At 39.0% G+C, this 25,297-nt stretch overlaps 1 protein-coding gene across 9 annotated transcripts in view; it reads right to left on the bottom strand.

Annotated features, from left to right (window-relative positions):
• The window catches only part of syt1a (synaptotagmin Ia), a 194,288-nt gene that overhangs the window by 127,508 nt on the left and 41,483 nt on the right, over positions 1-25,297 (bottom strand). The window lies entirely within an intron of this gene.

The raw sequence follows: 25,297 nt of genomic DNA, 5'->3' as shown, positions 1-25,297 counted from the left end.
AGCAGTAAGTGACCAATGTTATGTCATGTCATGTCCTTGCTGAGGTCCTTTCTTTGCTGTGCCAAACATTACAGTAGGAATTGTATAAGAGCAAATCTAGTTAATCTGTATTTCGTAAATGGTTTATGTTGATTTCATGTTTTGTTCAGTCAAGATTATTCAAGATCATATAACAGTTATATATTATTAATCTGTTGATGCTAAAATTTGTTTTTGTGTAAGTATATAATACTTAATATATTTATGTCATTTGATAGGCTGAACAAAGGCTGTTAAGCGTGCATGTGTACGTCAGCCAAGGTACAGTATGGTAATAGTTAGAAATAACTGGATTGACTACAGTCAAGATTCCATCCAAATTCAGCAAAAACAGAATTTCAAGAAAATGGGCTAAAAAAATGCGACTTGATGCACGTTTCCAATTCCCTTATGAAAATATTAGGAGTTGGGCACATCAAGATAAACAGTGGGTGGCGATAATTATCCAGTCGAGTAACATTAACCACTATAAAAGGAGACAGCATAACGACATGAGGTAATTAAAAGAGAAAGCTGGATTGAATTAAATCGGCTGGTTGTTAGATTTAAGATTTGACTCAAATCCTGGAATATGGTTAAAATGACCACAACAAAGAGGCCAATTAGATTACCTCTGGACTGTTCTTGTGCCTTCAGTCAATGTCAAAGGTATTGTTTGTGGGTTACTGTTATACATACAAATTACACAGCCTACGTGTGTCAAATGTGTAAAATGGCTGAGGGAAAAAACAAGAATAAAACAGGAAAATATCTCAAACAAAAACAAAACCCTAACAGCATGGCCTTACAGTGCATGTCACTTCAAAAGAAATACATGGATGTCATCATCATAGAAAATCAACAAAATATCCTGTTTTTTTTATTATTTTTAACTTCAGCAAACAGATTACAGTTACAACAGCCTAATTCTGAAATTGCCAACTACAGACCAGTTACTATACTTCTAGTAACATCTAAGGTAATTGAAAAAGTTGCGACCAAACAGCTAATTAACCATCTGAACTTGGGTCACCATTCTTTGAATGAAATGCAGTTTGGGTTTAGACCGAAACATTCAACAGTGACAACCCTCTGTTATTTTGTGGAACAGTTAAAAGGCATGTTGGATAAAGGAGGGGTGGTAGGAGCCATCTTTAAAGATTTGAAAAAGGCATTCGATACAGTCAATCATAATAATAATCTTTCTTTTTAGAGCACTTTTCAAGTGCTTTAACAAGTGTAAAGACAATAATACCCAAGAGACATGGGTAAGCATGAAAACATTGAAAAGACTAAAATACACATTTAAGATAAATATAAAATTAGTAAAATACAATAAAAGGGATCAAATAAAGTCTCTCCTATAAAAGTATGTTTTAAGAAGGGACTTAAAAGAGTTCACTGACTCAGCTGACCTGATTTCCTCTGGCAAGCTGTTCCAGAGCCTCGGGGCCCTGACAGCAAACGCTCTGTCCCCTTTAGTTTTCAGTCGAGACTCTGGAACAGATAGCAGACCTCTGCCCGAGGATCTCAAGGTACGTGCTGGTGTGTATGGGACTAAAAGTTCAGAAATATAACAAGGCGAGAGGCCATGAAGAGCTTTAAAAGCAATCAATAGAATTTTAAAGTCAATTCTAAAACATACTGGGAGCCAGTGTAGTGAAGCTAAAATAGGAGTAATGTGGTCATATTTCTTTGTTCTGGTTAAAAGCCTGGCAGCTGAGTTCTGGACAGTCTGGAGTCGATCAATAGATTTTTGGGTTAAACAGGTGAAAAGGCTGTTGCAATAATCCAGGCGTGATGAGATGAAGGCGTGTAAAATGGTCTCGGTGTTGTCCTTAAAAGTTAACATAGATCGAATTTTTGCTATATTTCTAAGTTGATAAAAACATGATTGAACAAGCTTTGTGGTGTGCTGCTCGAAATTTAAATTACTATCAAACCAAACACTAAGGTTCTTTGCCACAGGCTTAATGTGATTTACTAGGGAACCATCTGCTGGGACCCAATGACCAGGATTTCTGTTTTGTCTGAGTTCAGTTGCAGGAAATTATTTGACATCCATTTTTTAACTTCACAAAGGCAGTTGTTAAGTGATCTCAGCATTCCAGGGTCTGTGGATCTGACGGGCAAGTACATTTGTGTGTCATCAGCATAAATATGAAAAGAAATTCCATGTTTATGGATAATATGTCCAAGGGGAAGCAGATACAAGGAAAACAAAATGGGTCCTAAGACCGACCAATAATGTACTGTTATCTAAATTATCAACTCATAATGTCTCAGCAAATGCTATTGAATGGATGGCTTCATATTTGCATAATAGACAACACTGTACAAGAATTAAAGGAACAACCTCTTCATTCTTAGATTGTCCTACTGGTGTTCCGCAAGGTTCCGTTTTAGGCCCTCTCTTATTCAGTATTTATAAAAATGATCTACCATCCATAGGTCCAGAAGTTAATATTCAAATGTATGTAGATGATAAGGTTATTTATGTCCATGCTAAATCTAAACAGCAAGCTGCATCTCTACTCAAAGGAGCTATGGAGAAAATCGCAGATTGGATGACATATTCCTGTTTGACACTAATTTTATCCAAGATGGTTAGTATGTATTTCTCCATTAGAAGAAGTAATTGCACTCCTCCTGAGATTAGTATTAAAGGACAAAATGTACAGGATGTTCAGCAGGTTAAATATTTAGGTGTGATTATTGATAGCGGTCTAACCTTCAAAAAACATATTACAAAAATTTCAAAAACAGTAAAGTATAATCTGGCTCATTTCAGATTTATAAGAAATCAAATGAGTTCAGATGCAGCAAAACTGTATATGCATGCAATGATACGGTCACATTTTTCATATTGTAGCATAACCTGGTCTCAAACAAGTAGTACTTTAATGCAACTACTTCAGAGTCTATATAAACAAGCATTGAAAGTCATGGATAAAAAACCTAATTCTCATCAGTAATGTAATACAGTCAAAACTTCCTTCCTGTTTATGTCCAATGTTGGGTTAGTGTATAAGATCATTCATGACTTAGCACCACAACCTCTCAAACAGTGACAATAAGCAGACCGGGCTCAAGGTTAACAAGAGCTTCCTCTAGAGGGGACTGTTGTGTTAAGTTTCGATCTACGACATTTGGACAAAAAACTGCTTTTCAGTAAAGGCAGATGGGATGTGGAATTCCTTACCACTGAGTGTCAGAGAATGCAGTACATTCAAAAAGTTTAAAGGTAGTGTGAAAAAATGACAGTCAGGTATGTAGTCAAAGAACTATTAGACACTGAATGTGGTCAGTATGGTTTTTACTGTGTGTATGGTAAAACTCTTGACAGTTTGTTCATTTTTGTATTTGGATTGTTGATGTGTTTATTATGGTTTTGGGAGGTTTGGTATATTTGAGTCTGTTTTTAGTTTGTTAGATTTGGCTTATTTGAATTGGTTGGCATTTATCTATATATTTATGAAATGTAAGGTTTGGTTTCGGGATTAGTTGTTTTTTTTTATTGTAATATATTGCACTCTCTTGGCACCGGCCCAGGGACTGCAGATGGGAATTAGCTTTTAGCTAAATCAGGTACAGTACATATATTGTGCATTGTCCCTGTTAAATAGATAAATAAATAAATAAATAAATAAAGATTAATTCATCTTTTCCATTTCATCACTATAACCAATTGTCTGACAAGATCAGCAGCACATCCATGACTATATTGCATTGTTCTTAAATTCTAATAGGCCTATCTACTATTGAGATAAATAACAGACCATCCCACTGTCCATTTATCCTGCTCGTCTAGACAACAAATATCAAAAATCAAATATTACCTAGTATACACAACACTGCAACACTCATGAAAAACACACAATTTTAAACCTAGGCTCATATTGGTGTTTAGATCTCAACATCTATTTAATAGGAAGCTGAGGGGACCAATTTTTAAGGAACAATAGTGGCCCCTCTGTTTAGCGGCAGAGACACAAAGCCAATATCCGGTGTGGAGATATTGCCCCTGGGAAGGAGAAGCCTCCATCATTTTGTAAATCTCACGCCATCCTCTCAGAGTTTGAAGGCTGGATGGGGCCACTTCCATTGTTTTCCTGAAGCTGGTTGCTTCCTTTCCACCAGACAGGCAGCCTTGACAACAGCCAGTTCTGAGGCCCACTTGAATTTGGCTCAAAGAATTTGGCAGAAGGATACCAACCAGTCTGTTAGCAAACAGCCAAAAGATGAATACACCTCTGTTCTGCCAAACCTTTGCACAGGGGCACTTGTATTTTTGCGGGATGTAATGAGACTGCCGTATGACACTGTCTGGTATCCCCCCTGTTTTTGAGCTGTTTACATATCATACATGACTGATTGCTTGCTTTGTATGCAGAGTAACATCTGGGGTTTGCACCTCCTCTCCTCCAGAAAAAGTAATTATGCAGACTAGGAACTGGCACTAGGAAATGTTTTGTTTCTGCTGACATAGTTGTTATGGATTCTTATGGTAACATTAAAGTAAATGATTACATGAACAAACTATGACATATGTCTGGTTACTCATTTGAATAATGGGTAATGAGTATTACTCACTTGAGGAGTCTCAGTCATAAAGTTTGGTTTTCTGGCACAGCTTTGCCCACTTGCAAGGTGCATAAAGAGAGGAACATAGTCTTAAAAGCACATAAGCTCTAGTATTAAGGGAAACTATTGTAAAATGTTGTATGATGACTTTAATGAAGGCCCCAACCCAAAAGAACTTTACTAAATGAGTTCTGACCCAGCTGTCAGTATTGTCAACTAAGAACTTTATGTATGAAAAGTCTGTGTGGTAAATTGTTTTGCTTTTTTATTTTAAATAGAGCAATTCAAAACTACTTTCGCAGTTGAGGCACACATAATGAATAAGTACATCGTGTAAAATCCTAAATTGTGACAAAAATATCAAATAAAGGCATGACATTGATGTTTTACAGTAATGTGCCGTCTTGATTAATTGGAGGGTCAAAGTAAATGAATATTGGTCAGTATTCTAATGTAATTCACATGTGGTTTTGTCACATGTAGAAATTCTATAAGCACATAGTTAAAAGAGGACCCAATTAGTAGGACTAGGAAATAAGTAAAAGACCCTTTTGTTCAATTTACTGAACATCTAGTAGTGGTCATCAGATATGGATATTTGAATGGCTGATTTAGAGAGCAGGACGGCTGATGGCAAGTACTGTATATAATGCCAAACAATCAAAAGTTACGAATAATTCCATTATTCGATGAAGGGTACAATCTACTATAAAACATGGTTATCTTAGCCATTAATGTGTTGTTTTAGATGGAATTTCAATTAATTAATGAAAGAGAAAACTACATTGAGTTTTGCTGTAGGCTAGATTTCAGAATGTGACTGGTGTTTAAGGGAGTGGAGTACCGTTTGTCAAAAGTGATGTCATTCAACTGCATATTCTACATCTATGTTCTATATACAGTATAGCAATAAATACTTAACACTAGCAAGTAAGGGTTTTAGATTAGCTGTCATTTAGGATGGGAGAAAGGTTAACATTTACAAAAGACGAGATGTGACAGGAAATGTAGGGCTCGAAACTAAATGTTTTATTAACTTCCCAAAACTCACAAGGGGGAGCTCTGGGAATTTCTAGGCACCTTACGATTCGATTACAATTCAGGGGGCTGCGATGCGATTATAAAATGATTATCGATTTATGATTAATCGGTCGGCCCCACTACCATCAAGTATTGCTATGTGTAATGACAATATGAAGAAACTGAGCAAATGAGATCCTAAATAAAAAGTACTCCAAGCTAGAGAAACAACAGCCTAAAACGTCACAATTATAAACAAGCTGTGGTCGATGAAGGTCAAGCATTTTTTGCTAATCAATACACCATCTGGCCAAAGCAGGCACGTAGGCTTTGATGCCTGTATTCACACATCCAGGCCAGAACATCAGAACTGGCATCTAACTAAAACAGATATTTTAAATTAGCCTTGGCAGAGAGGAACCCAATCAGACCTGGGAGACAAGACGTCTGAATCGGTCGCAGGCAACATGAAAGTTATTGTAAAACCAGCAGACCCAAGAAGTCTCCTGGTGCTTATAAACAGAAACACAAGGGTAATGAGTAACAAGACAAGCTCCCCATGAAGGATTTATAGATTTTAAGCTTTTTTTTCTCTGCTGCCAGCACAGAAAGAAAAGTGAACATTTCAGAAAAAACAGCACTTAAAAAATATACATCACTCCACAGCTACGGCACATTGTAGAGATGGTTACTGTACTTGCTGCTGCTAATGTGAATTAAATTTTTATGGATTTTCATGATAAATAACCCTTTGTCATAGAACCTTGTCATTAAATTAATTAGTTTTTTGGTTTTTTTGGCCAGGCTTAGATATTGATGCGAAGGCTTTTATTTCCTACTCTGAGGTATTCGTGTTCCATCTCTTTGGAGCATTAACACTGAAACCACATAAGAATGGCCCAAAATCACTCGCACACTATATATATGTTCCGCCTCGGTCTGTTGAGACTGTAAGAATAATTAAATGATTGGTTTACTTTGTTTTTTTGTGTAAAGGAGAAAGGATGGGTCTTTGCTGTCAGTTACTGTATGATCTGTTGCTCCAGTTTGGCCAGGCCTGTCAGTCAACATTTCTCTCTCTTGACATCAAAACATTGGAGTATCGCGCCGCTACAGATGCTGAAGAGGAGGAGAAAAAAAGAGAAACAGCGTGGTACACTGTGCATACTAATTATGATGCCTGAGATGTCTCTTTGTCATTGGACTAAATTGCATGACATTTAACAATAAATTGCATTTTTGCGAATTTGCTTAGCTGAATGTGCGAGGGTAACAATCAAAACTGACTGCATCCAAATGAATAGGTGACAGGAATATATGAAACAGGTGTATTCAGTGTGGCACATCCATGGCTTTGGTTTGATTGTTAAGAAGGAGAACATAAGCTGATGAAACTCACTTTGATTATGGAGATAAGTGTCTTTGGCAAACATGTTTATATATCAAACCACTAAAGGCTTTCCCAGCGCACTGCTTTGGGTGTAGGTGGAACGCAGTCAATAGTCAAAACTCTAAAGCTGCAGGTAAGCAATCTCTGAAAAACATTTGTAATCTAATTTGGAGTGTGTGTGTTTTCTTGTAGAGGCTCTTGGATTAGTCACAAGGGTCCCCTTAGTAGCACTAAGGTATCAATTTTATAGATCTTTTCCTCTGATGGAGCCAGAGAATAGCGATTACCTTGGAGCCATAGACATCCTCATCATGAACATTACTAAACCCAGCTGAATGGAGTGAATGTGAGCACTCTGCATTAAGTAAACGAAGTAAACCTATTAAGGATTGAGTAAATAAAGTGAAATGTTTTTCTTGTATAAATGAAATGTTGTTTGGGTCTGGTTGAGTGCAACAAATAACTTCAATAACAGTCTGGGTAGAGTAGAATGCCCTTGAAGCTGGCACTCAAAACAGACAGCATAATAACATTCAGATGGTCTCCCTGCATGATGATGACACAGCATTGGCAAGCCCTGCCTCTCCTGTGCTTTGCCCTTCAATGATAAAGCTTTTACCCTTTGCATTTACACAGTTAGTTTGACTTCCATCACATGCTTTTATGCTGGGTATCTGCAGAAAAGGGGAAAGGGGGATGAAGCGTTCTTCTTGCATCCATTATTGTACCTGAGACACACCATTCCCTCTTAATGCAGGAGTTGAAAGGTAAGCTGGCTTTGCATAACTTGAAGCCTCACATAGTTAATTGGAGGAGACAACCATGACCATGTGTGGCATACCGCCAGGCTCAATGGTCAACTCCCTGGTCAGGATGACCCACTTCAAGCCGAACATCGATCAAATACTGTTTAATTTGAAATAGAGCATCTTAAGTCTCAGCCTGGGTAAGCTGTTTAAGGCAATACTCTTAGGATTAAACCTAGATCCATAACGCAGTTCCACCAGACACAATCTGTCTTTGTTTAAGTGATACTACTATGCCTTCTGCTTTGCAAGATAGCCAGCTAAACTCAGTTGGTGATGAAATGTTTTATAGATTCACAGAATATGAACCAGTCTAGAAAGTGGATCAGGTACTCTTTGAACTCTCCCTCCTCTTTGCTTAGGGGTTGATCAGTACTCAATCCTCTCATGTAACACAATCAAACTGAATGACAGCACTCAAGAGTCTGCACTCTGGATAATCATGCAATCAAATTGCATTATTTGGCTTCCACAGGTGCAAAGCGAATGTGGAGCATTAGCCATTTCTGCTAATTTGAGTCATATTTGGCTCATTCGCCTCGACAGATCTCTACGGAAATCATTTTCCCGTTATATGGGGATTTTCTTCAGATTTGAATGTTTGGTAATGGGATGTTACAGACTATAATTGCAGTGGTAACTATTCTGTGAAGGACTTTAGTGCCACTTTGTATATTTCATTTATAAACATATACAGCCAACTATCCTGGCCCAGGCCTTAGGTCATAATCACCTGTTGTGATCGCAGCCATGCAGAGAAAAACATATTTCTGTTTATGTTGGGTATTTTTCATCTTCAGTATATTTTGGCAGAGAAAGACACAGAGGGTGAAATGCACATACACACATTCATTCATTTATCCATAGTGTTTATATAAATTACCAGCTTCACATCTAGTCTGATGTCTCCCCATCATCCATGTTATTGCATTACAGCTTCAAGATGTTAGGTACTTAACAATGCAACGTAATTATGTCTTGGCAGAACAAGGACAACCTTTTTGATGTTAATGTGAAAATGGCCATTGTTACTGCATGCAGATGGCACATGAATATCAAGTTGAGAAGAAAAGAAAAAGATCTCACTGAGCGGGAGTCTTTTTGCCAACATTGACTTTACCAGCCCTGTTTTTATGGTTGCTAGGCAACACTCATTAGTGTGGCTCCACTGATAAGAATCAGAGAGATGGGATGTAGGAACAGAAAGTTTGACTTCTACTCAGAGGCAATTAGATCTCTTTAGGGACAGTTTGGAAACCAACGCCAACACCTGAAACACTGCTCTGGTGATCTAAATATACAAAGTAAAGCCACTTAGCTTTTTGCAAGCTTTAAAAACAGTTAAAATTTCAGCCTTGGATGTTTATTTGCTGTAAAGTACATATTGCATTGCATCACTTTGTGACGTTCAGAACATTCCAGGAATTAGCAGTCAAACTGGATCAGTCCTAATGTTAGCAAGCTCGGCTAACTAGCATTACGGCGGCACAGTGGTCCAGTGGATAGCACTCTGGCCTCACAGCAAGATGGTCGCGGGTTCAAACCCCAGAATTAGGTTCTTCAGTCAGTGCCATTGACCAGAAACTGACAAACATATAGAGTTGGTCCCCGGGCGCTGCACAGCGGCTGCTCCCTTGAGGGATGGGTTAAATGCAGAGGATGAATTTTGTGACAATAAAAGTTTCTTCTTGTTCTTCTTCTTCTGCATTTCGAGTGAAATAAAAACTTGTGGAACTAATGGATCCTTCCAAATGCTGAATGGTTTAAGGGGAAAATGGATTTAAATTGCTGACAGTTTAACAAATGCAATGTGGGCTTGTTGAACAAAAAGGGAACATCAACTTTCGTAGGCTACAAGTCTATGATGTACTCCAGTCAGTAGCTCACCATGGAGGTTGACAGCACGCCTCATAGCAAAATCTTAAAAACTGTAATTTGTGGTGCATTTAACTTTATTCAATGTTTCCACTTTACTCCACCTTGTTTGTGTCTACTTCATTTTGGGGTTTTGTATTTAGACAATGCTGCTAGTATTTCACTCAATCACAGCCTTTTCATTACTGACAGAAATGCTTATTTGCAAATGCATTGGCTCAGATGTGAAACTAGAAATAGGGCTGGGCAATAAAACAATAATGATAATTATCACAATATAATTTTGAAGCGGCTGCAGTTTGGTTAGGTTTAGGCACCAAAAGTACTTGGTTGTGCTCGTTGTGATTGTAAAACCCCTGTCCCCCCAGCAAAAAACAAACTCTCATACTTTCACATTATACCACCCTGTGAAAGCAGGTTTTAATGACCACAAACTTTCTTATTTTTGTTTTTAAGTGTGCTTTGCACCTGCCTCGGAATTCTCTTCTCCTCACATTCACACACACTCACACACTAAGCTTTCCCCACCTCTCTCTCCGCCCGTCGCCTCCATTTTCTCCATCACCAGTATGTGTTATAAAGTCGCCAAAAATACTTAGAACTCGTTTTTTTCCATATATTTCAACTCACGATCCGCTATCACAGCAGCGGGTGAGCCGCACGTCGGCTTATTAATTAGCCTATCAAACAATTGAAACCAACATCTGCACTCTGTGTGTTCACTGTTGCTTTACCTGGTCCATGCGTAAAATATCCACCGCGACTTGTAATGTAAGTTAATAGTCAACCAACTTTTTTGAACAAGTGAAATCTGTGTGAGAACACATGCACAATAGACGACTGCACATAAGACCCCTGTGCACGTGCCCACATCCGCGCACCCGATGACATCGGCCATCATTGCAGACATCGTCCGATAGAAAGTTTTTACGCACCCAACCCTACGTGATAATTATCGATATCAAATGATTTGAAATATATTATCATGACAACAGTTTTGGCCATATCCCAAAATTAAAAATGTGAGGAACAAAAATTCAAAGCTGGAATATTGAAGCATTACTGTAGAAAATCCACAGTTGTTAGTGTTTGAAATGGCCAACTGTGACAGTTGTGATAAGCACAAATCCCCCACCATCACCCGACATACATGTGCATTCACACTAGACTTTATTTAAGTGTACTTCCCCTGCAATGATGCTTAGTTATTCTTTTCTTTTCAAGATAGGGGAGATAACCAATAACCTTTTAGAGGTGTTTGCCGTTGTTACTGTGGGTGCATATATTTGATAAAACCACATAGATCTCATCCAGATCCAGTTCATTAGTTTCAGATTGAGAAGTATTTTGCAGTTAAGAGAGAAGAAAAAATCCAATTTTGTGCTCATCCTACTCGCCAATTCTTTCTTTAGGAATCTTTGAGGTGGCCTGTCTAATGAGCTCCCATGAAATTTGGTTTCCACACCAGATAATACACCTCATTGTGTCCATGCCAACATTTATTTCTCCTATCCCCTGCACCCTAAGTGCACACACAGAAATGAAGTCATTTGAATTTGAGGAAGCTGCCAAGTGTAAGTTTTCAGTCATTACCTTACAGCCAATTGATATGACCCTTTATTCAGATGAGCAGAATGATCTTTTATGTGAGACAATTTATTAGTAAGATGTGTAATAAACTATGAAGGTCGGTTGTATAGAGGGGACTTCTTGCCATATGTACAATTAACCAGACCCCAGAAGTATTTCCTTACAAAAGTAGGTCAGATGACAAGTTGAGAGTATCGTGCATAATGCAACAGATGTTTTTTTTTGCCTTTCAAAGCAACAAGTTACAAACTACAAGGGTATTGTCACTGAGGTAGCTGTCTGTGGCCCTGATTGCCCTACATGCTTATTTCTGGCTCGCTGTCAGTATTTAAATGGATAAACAAAGGTCCTCATGTACGTCAGAACATCAGGACACACACACACACACAAAGTGCATCATCTAGCAGCCCCATAGATCAGACTGTTTTAATCAAGTTTGTTTGATGAGAGCATGTTTTGACCTGGACATGCAGCTGGCAGCAAAGGAAGAATTGAATTAGTCCCGCTGTAGAGGGTATGCGCATGACGTCACAGAACGCAGTTACGCTCACTGAGAGGCAGAAAGAAGAGCAGCAGTGTTAGCTTGAATCAGCTAAAACACAAACAACACATCTAAAATGGGAAAGAGCTGGACCGCTGGTTCTTCGGTAAGCAGTAAGGATCACTGTCGAGTCCAGCTGCCTTTAATTTGACCAAATAATCACTTGTTTTACTTCCAGTTTGCTAAACGCAACCATGGTAACAGATGTTTTGCCACTCAGTCCAGTGTGTTCCGGAAGGGGAAGTGACATCATTGCACATCCTCTATACAGTAAACCTCTGTGGAGATTTGTTCCTAAAGCTGATGATACACGGAGCAACTTTTAGAGCAATCGTGCAGGGCAACGTTGCCGTCAGTGGTAATGAGTAAAGATTACTACCGTAATCCCCTTCCCCCCACCACTCCACCACCCGCCCCGCACCGCTGCTATCCGTTCAAAACATAGTCGAACTTGTCTCCAGCAAGATTGCTCAGCAACATTGCTCAAAAAGTTGCCCTGTGTATCATCAGCTTAAGAGTGACCACACAAAAAACCTATCCTTACCACTGGAGATGAGAATTGGAAGAACTTCCCTGGGAAGCATATGGCTAAGCATAAGACTAATGGTTATTGCTTTTTACATATTCTCACCCAAAAAATACTATTTAAAATTATTTATTTATATTTAAAAATACCCCCCAACACCCAAAATGTAAGTTTTCTGCATTGAGGATGTGCTCACCATGGAAGCTTACAGCCAAGAAGGGACAGTGTCCACTATATGCATTCAGCAGCGGCACACCGCCACTACTAAAATTTCCCAGGATCATTAAACAATGCTCAGCTCACTTCCTCTCCTCGTTCTATGCAGAACATACGTGACAGATTGTGTTATGAGAGCAGCTCTGAATCGGGAGGAGCGTAGCGACTGTTTGATTGTCCGAGCGGCAGAAAGTGATGGTGAACGCAAGCGGAGGAAAATAGTCTGGCAGCAAATGTACGGTGTCTGTTAGAGTGTGTTAGCTTCTCAAGACCAAGAAAAGTCTGTTGTTTCCCACCTGCTGGAAAAGAGAAGCCGGTTAGCGCTAAGTTAGCTAACATCTCCCCTCTCCTTCAGACTGCGCAGCTGAGCAGCTTCTACAGCAGCTACATAGCTGCTATGTAACTTAATATTAGCTCTATGTTACTAGAAAGTAACTGTAAGCTGTATTTTATTACTGCCTACTTGTCCAATGTTCAGAACTTCAGGTACACACTTAGACTAAACTGACGTAGCCTGCAGTTCTGTCCTGTACAGACTGATTAAATTATTTTTCAGTTTTCAGTCTGAAAAAGTGGTTTTGGAAAAGAAAGGACGGAGGTGACTGGAGGAGCTGATGTTAGTAAAGCTAATTAGTGATGCAAACTAGTCCTTTTAAGCTATTGAGGAGATGTTTCTTTTTGGATTTTAATGTGCAAATAAAATGCACCTCAGAAGGGAGGAGGTTTCTCATGTTGCCTATATTTTAGATTAATGTCTACAGATAAATGTCAGAAGCTGTAAAATGAAGACACAAAAGGCCACATGAACAGTCGTATATATAATGATTCTGAGGTCATTAACAGGGTTTTCCTGCCGTTAAGGCTTAGGGGTGATGCCCAAAACATGCTGTGCCATCACTGTAAAATCACTGTGGAGCTGTGGAACAGAACCAACCAAATTACTTTCTCCAGATCTAAAGGTTGTAGTTCCTCCAGTAGACTGATCTTTGGGTGTTGTTTGTTTATTATCTGCTCTAGCTTTTCCAACTATTTGTTCAGAGATATGGTGAAAATAATGATGTGAAATTACATATTTTTAATTGGAAAACATAACATTTTCTTGGGGGAGCACCCCTAAACCCCCCGACCAACACCAAAACATTCACCTAAAGCTCACATTAAACAAAAAACACTGCACTTTTAAGCTGTTCTAATGTGCATCGCATGCTCATGGACACAAGAGCAATGTTGCTGAGACATATTGTGCTGGGGTTTGTCCTCACCCCGCTGCTGAAAGAAGTCCTAGAGGAAACACTGAGGGAGCACTGGGACAAGAGCAGACAGCTCAGAAAAGTCTTTAGTATTAGAAAATAAAGAGTAAATAAACACTTAGAAAATATGGAGTTGTTGTAAATGGTGTTTTTAACACCTGGTTTTCATGGGAAGTCCTTTATTTATTTGAGCCCAATATGAGCTTCAAGTGTATTTCATGGCCAAATGACCAAACAGACTTGTGTAAGACTGGGTGGATGATGTTATTGATCACAGCAGGGACATTCAAACTTCCAAAAAGGCAATCACTCAGCTTGATGTGATTATATTCAAAATTCTTTATAGCTTTTGTTCAAGTCCAGCAGCGGTTGCAAGTGACAAGCCTATTTCCGCCTCCATTCGCAGATAGCAGGTGAAGCCAGCAGGGCGCACACAGGATATGGCTGTGGCCCGTCACAATGGCATATTCAGTATTTTATGAGTCATGCTATTTGAAACTTTTATGACCTTTTAGGTTTCATTAAGAAATCAGAACAGAAATCTCTCTTTGAAAAGAATAAAGCTCTGAAACAATGATGCAGGGGGTAGCCGCAGTTATAGATAAATGGGATGCAATCAAAGTTAGCATGGTCTCTATGGAAGGGTTTTGATGATGAAAATGACAGTAATAGAAACAGGTTAGCTTAGCAGGCAGACTATGTTATGTGAGTTATGATGCAAGATGTGAAGGCTAGTCAGTCTGATTGATCCAAACCGTCATCGTCTCTTCATGACACAGCTTGCTTTGCCTAATCAGTTGTTTTTGTTCTGGCAGAAGGGACTCTACCTCCCCAGCTCACGTCCATTATCCATAATTAACAGAGCAGAGGGCTGCAGATGAGGCAGAGAGGCTCAGTATGGAGATAGAAGTGTGGGTTGCCTCTGTCATAATTTGAGCAGATTCAAAAACAGATGAGAAAATACAATATTCAGCTTTCTTTAACTAGCAACATTTACAAGAAAGTTTGTGAACAATTAGTGCCATGCTGTTTTTTGCACAAAATTACATGCTAATTCGACCTATTGATTTTTTCCCAGGAATTTATCATCACATAATACATTGAATACAAGTGACTTCACAAAACAATATTACAGCTAATCAAACTTGGTAAAATGAAGAAATGAGTATCCAGCATAGTTAAGTGCGACATTCTAATCAGTGTACCTATTCAATGGTAAAAAGTATCATTAGCAGCACTTATTGTCTAGACTCCCTGAATCCCCAGACAGTGAGGTCCAAGGACAAAGTTAAATCAGTATATTTGTCTGTCTTTAAATTTGAATTGCTTAAACACAATCCACTAAAGAATGTGGCTCATACGTGGAAAGAGTCCCAAAGATTCTTTGTTGAAGAGGGACTTTGACACAACTTGTTGAGTATAACTTATCACCTTAAAGGGATACTTATTAAATCATCACAGAAGAACATTTTGGAGAGTGTTAGGTTTGAGAAAAAAAAAAACACAGATGACATTTTGACTATGGCTAATCATTGTTGGCTGAAGCTAGTGTTGGGGTTCTTCTTATGTGGCTCTATTAGAGTCGACCACATTTTGAATACGTTAAGATAAGATAGTTATCCTATTTTGGACAAGGTCTGTCTCTAAAACCATGTGTGGTTTAACTAAGTGTGAAGACCATGAAGACTTCTCATTGATAGCGGTGTGTGGTGCACAAACATTTGAAGCAGGCTAAAACAGTTAAACTAAAATAAAGCATGCCAGCAGCTCCAGAATGTATTGAAAATATTTTTTACATGTTCTATCCATAAACTGTATACTAGAAATGGACGAGGTTATCGTGACGTCACCCGTTGGTTTGTGGACTGCGGTTTTGAAGCCTCGAGTTTGGACGATAGGGCGCCACCATGTTGAGTTTCGCCACCAGCGGCACCAGACATGTACCACCAGACCATATTTGGACGAGACAGTTGAGTTAACGGCCGTGTGCGGAGCTAGCTAGCTTGCTTAGCTAGGTGCGTCTGTAATTCAGTTTAACTGTCATTTTAACAGGGCAGATAATTTTGTCTAGCGAACAACAGTCTTAAAACTAAATTTACTCACCAGAGAAAGTGAACAGCCAACTACTAATAAGTTTTTTCAACGGCGCTGGTTAAATTACACAGTGCCGGGGTACGAGTCACTCTAGCCTGATTGACAGTTCGCCATGGTAACAACCTGTCAATCATAGATAATCCCGCCCTGAAGCATACTCTGTTTTAAGGTCTATTTTAAAATAAATGGGACGATAATTTACTAAAAGAACATCATACTGTATTGAAGAAGAAATGAAACTAGCGACTGAGACCATAAACTCCTCAGGAAAGTGTTTACTGAGGTAATTATTCAGCTGAGAAGTAGGGTCATTTTGCCATTATTTCTAATGGAGCCAGACTTCTTTTTGCAACCAGAAGAGTCGCCCCCCTGCTGGCCATTAGAATGCATGTTTCAGGGACTTCCCGCGTTTGATCACTGACCTGACGCTTCCCACTTCCATCATGCAAGTTTGTCACCAAAACAAAATGGACAGCTAGGTTCTGTTGCAGTTAGCAAACTGTTTAAAGCTGGCAAGTTAAAAGGACAGGACTTCTAAGATGCTGTGCAAAGGGGGGGTAATTCTAATGTTCCCATGGTCCCATGTTCCCCAGTACTAGGGTTAGGGGATAAGAGTCTGGGCACACAGATGCACTCCTGTCCATGAGCTCAGCTATTTAATTTATATCAATTTTAGGATGCTAAGAAATCAAGCTTTGCAAATTCCAAAGTAAACCCTTAAGTTTAGATTATTTTGTGAGAAACTTAGATATTCATCTTTGTACTCTTGCTAAGACAGCAAATAAGAGGAAAATTATTGCTTAATGTAATTTTCAATGATGGATGCAACAAGTGTCATTTACTATCCTTGCCATACTTGACTCTAATTACACTATGTATGTTAGTGGAATTACTGTCATAAGTGAACTTTCTCTCCTCTCTTTCCGATCCTCTGGTTTTCTCTCTTTCTCCTATTTTCCTGAGCAATTATTCAAATCACATCACTCTATTTAGACTGTTGTAGTGCTTCACACAACAACTTCATAACAAACATAAAAACTATCAAAGCATATAAAACAAGTGTATAGTGAATGAATAGTGCCACTTAAGCTCTGTACCTGATCGGAGTTGCTTCGAGCAGCAGCAGCATAATTCCAGGCTCTGTCCCCCGTATGTATTTGGTATTTCTTATAATAAAGTCCATTAAGAAAGTAACTAAGTGACTGAGCAGAACAGAGTCCCTGCAGAGTACTGGCACTGATCCATACATTACAGGAAAATGCAACATATGCCACTATGCTTTCGTTCAGATTTAAATGTAGAATTTGACTGAGACTATATGTGCTGGAAATTAATCAACAGCTTGCTGTGGACTTAGCAAGGATAAGCACTATGACAACAGATATACATGTATAAACATTAGCAGCTGTAGAGGAGCGAGAAGGGAGGGCAGAGGGTGCAGCTGCCCCGGGCCCAGGATTCTCTCCAGTTACAAAGGGGCACACCCAGTTGAATATTTTGAATAAAGTTTGCTTGTGTGTCTTGATGGTAAAAAGTTAAAGTCAGACTCAGACCACGTCTGTGTCTTCTGCAGAGACAAGCCCCCACTACTACCAACAGTTTCTCGTCTCATGCAGCAAACAGCACCAGCTGGACACTGTGGTCCATTTGTTTTGTTGTTGATTCCACCGACATAGTACCCCCTTTCACAGCTAGCCTGTTTGGTCAGTTTAAAACAAACCCCTGTGCGTTTGCCCGGTTAGTAAGGTTTGTTTGGGCTAATGTGAAGGCTGTCAATTGAACTCTGGTGCGGACCAAACAACCACAGCGGTGCACTTCTGATGTAAAAGCAAACTAACTAACGGATTTTATATTTATATTTTCAAAACATAAACTATTAATAAATCCATCTACAGATGCTCAGGAAGGAAGGATGCTTAATATTAATCTATACAAGCCATTTATATGCGGCTTATGCAGCTGTGGCTCCGCAGTTGGAGCGGGTTACCCACTAATCAGAAGGTCAGTGGTTTGACCCCCCCAGCTCCTCCTCATTCTGCACGTCGAAGTGTCCTTGGGCAAGACACTGAAACCGAAATTGCTCCTGAGGGCCGTGCCATCACAGGGCTCTACAGTGCGACCATTTTGCTCGCATATGCCCCTAAAAGTCGATACCTGCGAACCAGAACTAGTAGTTTCGATAGTTACTATCGAAACTACAACCTACAATAAATTAATTTTAGTGGCGGGCTGTATAGTATACTATTACATAAAATGACAATAGCCTACTTATAGTAAAATTAAATAATTTATATATTGACATACTAACAGTATAATATTAGATTAAATTTTAACTTTTTATCTAATGTTATAATATTAAACTAATACATTATTAAAACTAGTTTTTCCTCCATGTTGTAGAAAGAGCCTCTGCAGTGGAAAGACGCAGATTTCCACTGCACGCAATCTGCCAGTGTGCGCTCCTTCTAGCCTCCTCTTGAGAGTAACACGTTCCCCTTGTTCTGATTTACTAAAGTTATTGTAATCCTGTTCAGTAGTCTTGTTTAGATTAGATGTCAAAACATCTATTTCAATATTTTAAAAAGCTTTAACAAAATATTAAGGCTGACGCCGAGGTGTACAGATACAAGGGTCTTCACTTCCAGTCCTCGAATGGTTTCATACCATAGTTGAACAAGGAGAAGGAGCACACACGTAAAATTAATATGTGTATAATAAATAGTTTGTTAAACTCTGTTACATTTTTCGCTGTGCTCCTAAATTTCTTTGTGTGCTCCTAATTTTTTTCATTTAGGAGCACATATGCTCCTTGGGAAAAAGGTTAGCGTAGAGCCCTGCATTAGTGTAAGAATGTGTGTGAATGATTAGTTCCTCTCTGATGTGCAGTTGGCACCTTGCATGGCAGCCATTGCTATCAGTGTGTGTGAATGGGGTGAATGTGACATGTATTATAAAGCCCTTGGAGTGGTCAAAAGACCAAAGAAGAAAAGCGCTACATAAACTACAGTCCATTTACCATTTATATATTTATGCAAATCTTTTGGTAACCCCATATGCTTGTCAGCATGTAGCTCATTCATTTTTCCTGATTAATAGGTCAAAAGCTGTTAAAAATGCTGTGCTCGTACTATGTGAGTGTGTCAGTTTATTAAGTCTATTAAGAAGTCTATGACATAGATCCCACAGTAATAAGCCCGAATTATTACTGTACATGACGCCTCCTTTTTGTCTTGTCTCTAGCTACGTTATTATTCATAACAGGTGGAAAGTTTGCAGTCTAATAATATTAATAATGCTTATGATGCTTTTGATTCTTTTTTCTTTGTAACACCGAGGAACCAAAACATACACATCAGAAGCAAGCAAGTGCAGCATAAATTGCTGTCAGTCAATAGAATTTCCCCATGTGTCTTGATGATGCGTTGACAATACAGGATGACATTTCTCAAAACTGTCCAATCAACGAGTTATGTGTCGATCTGTATGACTTCATGTTTACTCCTCCTAGTTCGTTTGTAAAAAGGTCAGTGTGAACTTTTCCCCCTTGGTCTGGACCAAATAAACCAAACTGGTGTGAAAGCAGCCTGTCTGCTGTATTTCTGTCTCCCTCGCTGTTTTCGTAACCATGAAAGTGTGAAAAAAAGTGCCCACTGTAGAAGGGCCCACTAGGGGTCCTCACCACTTCTGCAATGAGCCGTCAGCTCCTCGCCTGATTAGCAGATCTTTCTTATGGGATTAGTATGCAAAACTGTTATTACTCGTATATATGGATGTTAATTTGGAAGTAGGATATTGAATTGGTTCATCTTTGGCATTATATCGTGCATACAATCAATGTCAGTCAATCCTTTCATTTCAGGAGGCTCAATTTCCCCTTTTAATTGGAACTTAATGTCCATAGGAAATGCCAAAATGAGGACTGTAATTTCCCAGTGCCACACTACATTCATTATCAATCCTTAGTAAACAAAGGCTTCCATTGTTGCTATGCTCAGTCTCAGCCCACAACTTCAGAAGTGATCCTATTTCATTTGCATTTGGACATATTATATGAAGCAATTACCAGAGCTATAACAGACCCCTCTCTAGGAAAATCATATATTGATTACTAATTACTGCCTAATGAAAGCATAACCAGCCATTGTTTGAGAAGTTAAATTACTCTTCTGATTATGCTTTCTGCATATGTATATAGACAATCTTCTTGTTTTAAAAAGGTGATGAGCTCTCAGGGAGAGGGTGGCGAGAGTCCTATGATTGGCTCGTGTGCTTTTCTGCTCCAGTTCCAGCAGAGTTGTGTGTTATATAAGGTGGCCTGTTGCGTCATGTGAACTAGTCTGTGCTGGACAGAACTGCTGCTCCTTGCTGTGGCATGTCTGTGCATGCACGTGACAGAAATTGCATGAATTAGTGATTTAGCATTAAATGAGGTTGCGTTTACAATGGCTGTGGAAACTATTAGTTAGATTTTCCTGATGTTGACATGCACAATCCACATCCAAACTGTCTCAAAAAATAAAACTCCTCGTCAAACCAAGTCTTACCAGGAATATTTTATCTACATCTTGTATATTGTGATTGACATAGATTTAATAAAAGAAATGAATGGGAATTATCGGCTTTCGCTAGATTTTACCTCAATCTTCATTACTTCATGAAGAAAGGAAGTGTCTCAGATATGGCATTACACTGAGGATTTTATTTCTAGCATGTATTGAATGTTAACAAATTGATGTCTTAATGTATTTGAGGCTTTTAAGAAATTGCTTCTAGCTAAAACAAAAGCAATCTACTAAAACAGACCAGCAATAAATCCTGCCTTCTTGTAGGTTATGATTGATTGATTAAATTTAATGACCACACAGCCAGGCTGGTGGAATTTGTTTCCAGTACAGCTTTTTGATACAGGTTCCAACATTTAAACAATAGATACTTAGACATTAACATATAAAGTAACATACATGTACATACAGACACCACATTACTATATATAGTACATAATACATGAGGGGTCATGCTTAATCCACTGTCCTCAGCGTTCAGAGATCAGAGTTCAGAATGTGTATCGCTTTTGGAATACAACTGTTTTTAAAGCGAGTTGTTCTGCAGGCTATTGTCCTGTAACGCCTCCTAGAGGGCAGTATTTTGAAGGCGAAGTGTGCAGTTAATGTTCAACGTATATATCCCTGAGATATGAGGTGAGGGTACTAAATTTCTCTCAACGCAATACAAGCCAGCAGCACCAAAAAACTACAGCTTCCAAAATGACCATGTTGTATTAGGCTGTGTCAATTATCTGCCCTTACAGACTGCATTAGCTTTAACTGGGTGCAACTAATAAACTGGCAACTGAGTGTAAATATGCAAACAAGAAAGGCAAACAAATAACATACCTAAAAAACAAATGACTCTCAGGACAGTAGTTTATATTTGTGGTTCATAAGTGACTATCTAAGTCCAAGCCAAGTAGTAACAGTATGAGAAACCTCGGTCCTCCTGAGGACAAACAAGTATTTTGAAGAGTAAAGAGAGAAGTGCAATCAAGCCCCTCTGAGCCCCTTGTTATTCCTGCACAGCAGCTCCCACTGTGCCCCTGTTCCCCTCAAATCACATGCAAATGTAATTTATGTTCCCAAGTTGGCCACATCAACTGCCCACCCACCTCCCAGGATATTTGCATGTGAAGATTGCACTGCTATGCCAGTGTTAAGGTGGAGGGAGAGGATGTGAAGAGGGACTACGTACCAGAAAGAAATTCATATTCATCAGTTTGTTCTGGAAAGCTTGTGGGACACCACAGACCACAAGGTGCAGAATACATCAGCCCATGCACGTCAGCTTGATGTAAACTATGGAATAGCTCCATCTTGGACTTTTTTAGCCTGAATAATGCGTGTGGCAACATGCACTAACACACAGATGCTACTTTCTTTTTTTAATAAATACACTTAAATGTAGGTTTAGGTGTTATTTTGTACATTTCTTCAACCACTCTTGGGTACTGTAGATGGCAAAATGTCTGGCAGTTCTTGAGTATACCATACTCGTGCAATTCCATTTCAGACTTGAAACACCTTTTTACTCATTGAATGGATTGAGACACGGTCCAAGTCAACAGTTTGACCCAAGAGTCATTGATTGCGTGCAAAGAAATCAAAGGGCAAGTCTCCCCAAGCACAAAATTGACCTTAGAAAAGAAGCCCCTTCATCATGTATGTGCACGTCACAACCAAGACCAGCAGACATCTGGGGCCTGTTTCACGCAACGGTTTAGTTGATTAACGGTTTAGTTGATTAACCCTAAGATGGGAAACTCAAGAGTTTTTTGGTCTAGAACAGCTGATCGGAATTAGCTCAATCAACTCTCAGTATGTTCACTATGAGTTAAGCACGTGCGTGGGGAATGAAATATAGCAATCATCGGTGGAGCTCTGATACAACCATTAATCATGGCAATAGGTAAATCAAGAGCAAAGCCTCCATTTAAATCCAGTGGAGCTAGAAATATGACCCCAAAAATAGGAGTGGACAAAGGAGGCAGTAGTTTAAAACTATTACAATTTATTCAGCGTAGTCCACTCATTTATCATTTACCAGACCTTTAGGAATGATAAAGTGCTTACATTCGATTTTTAAATATATTTATTCAGCCTTAACCTGATAAAAATGAGGACAAAATGCAGGTGGCAGCGACTGAAGATGAAAACATAGATCAAACAGATAAGACATAGTTTACTTATGGACCTACTGTATGCTTGTAAAGTCATAGTCCAACCCAGTAAAAATGCTTTTTTGTGATTTGTAGTTGAAAATTTATAGATGTTTTCTTTTTTTTACATAAAAAACTTAAACAAGAGTGTTTAATGGAATACTGTCAAAACACATTCAAACTATATGCAGCTAATATTCAAGAGCTCACTTTATCAAAGTCGTTTCAGCTGCACCACAATCATCCTCACATCTTCTCCAACCCGATAACTATGATAGGAATGTTCCATCAGTGCGACCAGTCACAACATGACACATGATCAGTGTCAGCTTCATACAGATTTGTTTGATTTGAACAGTGATTACTGCAGTAATGCATCCCACAGTGACATTGACGGAACGATGACAGATTGATCATATAAGCGATTATGTCAATGATCATTTTTTGAGTAATGAACCAATATCTAACAGGGATTTTGATGTTTCTAAAGACTTACCTAACAAATGAAAGCGTTTCAATATGTGCTTTGATATGGTTTGTTAAAGAAAAACATGGTAACTGGCCCAAACTTAACCGTCTTTTTCCTCATCTCAGGCTTAACAACCACGTTTTCACTAAACCTGCTTTCTGAAACAAGGCCCAGGTCCTTCTCAAGACCAAAACAGACCATGTTTATCTTTCGAAATCTAAAAATAATTGAGGGATTTAAAGATCAACTAATATGCTTTTTTTCCAACAAGCAAATACAAAGCAGAAACAACAACTTGGGCCACTACACGGCATATGAGAGAAATCCTTTCACATGTAATAAACAAGATAAATTAAAATCAGAAGCATTGTATGTAGCGGTTGGGTTCTTTTTTATTGAACAAACTTTTCCAGGCTCTCAAGCTGGTGGTCAACACCTTGAACTCAATAGGAGCCTCAGGGCTGTCTGCTTTAAGTAGAAGCTAATGCTTTCTAGTGTCCCTTGTTCTGCAGCCTACAATGTTAATATAAGGCTGGAAATGTAAAGTGACAGAGAGCACTTTAAAAGGTTTAGTTCCTTCAGGCGAGCTTTCAGTGTCCAGCCTGCCTGGATAGGAAACAACCAGACCTCACCCACAGAGGCCACAGGGCCACAGGCAAGTACAATGTGACCTACAGCTTCTATAAGAGTGACAGTAAAAGTCTGGTTTTCATTTGTATTCTGGGAAATTCTGACAATGGTATCAACAGAGTTAATAATCAGACTAAAACAAATCATAAAAAAGTATCAAAAACTAGTTCTCCTTTTATTGTCTTTCTACTTTGTGACAAAAAGAGAAGGGATGTGTTGCACTTAAGTGTGATGGATGGCGGTGATAAAGAAGCTGAAAAAAATAAAATAAAAAAACATCCACGGTTGAAACAATGACACTTTGTTGGTGGTGTTGAGATGATCAATACAGTGACAAGCTGGCAGTCAGACTAACAGGTTAAATGAGCTGAAACTGGGTGGCGTGCATGGGTGCCGGCCACACCAGTCAATACTGGATGTAAAGCTGGATGTGTGTCATTTTACATGATTTCCATATGTCTGTAAAAACAACTGTAGCAACGCCCTAATCATATCCATAACCGGCTCAGGTGTGTTGATGTGTGTCCTCACATTAAAGTAAAACGCTGCCAACAGTATCACTGAAGGTCATCAGTCAGATATCAACACATTGTTAGAGGTGACTGTTAGAGGCAGGCAACAATACAGCTGCTGCAGTACTGTTAATTTAACACTTTTAACATCAAATGTATTTTAATGTGAAATACCTTGGATCCTATTTTACTAATTGTGAGCTAAATTGGATATAGTTTCTATAAAAAAAAGTAGCTAAAATCAACTGAAACAAGCGATTGCATCAATCTGTATGCTTTTTTAGGTGTAGAAATATTGTAACTAAGCTTTTATCATAGTTTAAAAAAGACGTTTTGCTTAACACTACCTTACTACCATCTGTTTATTTATCTAGACATTCTTACTGTACTGCACTCCCCAAAGAGTATCCTAATAGCCTCCAATATCCATTTTGTTTATGCTCAGTTATAGCAAAACTACTGTACGATGCGGAGGAACAAAATGATGTACTGATTTCTCCTCTGCAACCTTTACATCAACTCCTGTCCGTGAACACAGGCATACCGAGTTCAAGACACCCAGGAGACCGAGAGAAAGAAAGACAGCGATAGAGAGAGAAAGAAAGGAAAGAAAGGAGGGAGAAAGAGAGGCGATGGGGCAGAGCCAAGTCTCATCCAGCCTCTGCAGCCGCCAGATGAGCACCCACCTGATTACCACCCCTGGGGGCCACTGAGCAGCACACAACAGCTGGCAGTGCCACGTTTATTACCTATAGGTTATTCCCAGGCAGCAGCAGCAGTTATCAGTCTTTCATTGACAGGCAATAACATACTGTAAAGCTTGGGTGTGTCTCTCAGCAGTAGCATAAATAAGTAAATGACAACTGAAAAAAGAAAACTATCCTGCATATGGGGGTGAGGACTGTCAGACTTAGTAAAGAACCACTGAAGGTATACCGCCATCTTGAGTCAGTGCAAATGCCATCGCTTGTGAGTCATGTTTATATTTAGATTGGGGAGGAAGAGGAGCAACCAAGCGAGTAATACACACCACCTTCCCCGGTGGAAGCATTTGGCTTTGTGTGACA

The sequence above is a fragment of the Micropterus dolomieu genome, linkage group LG16 (assembly GCF_021292245.1).
Source record: "Micropterus dolomieu isolate WLL.071019.BEF.003 ecotype Adirondacks linkage group LG16, ASM2129224v1, whole genome shotgun sequence".
Lineage (NCBI taxonomy): Eukaryota > Metazoa > Chordata > Actinopteri > Centrarchiformes > Centrarchidae > Micropterus > Micropterus dolomieu.
The sequence above is the reverse complement of the archived record's forward strand: the minus strand, read 5'-3'. Positions and strand labels throughout refer to the sequence as shown.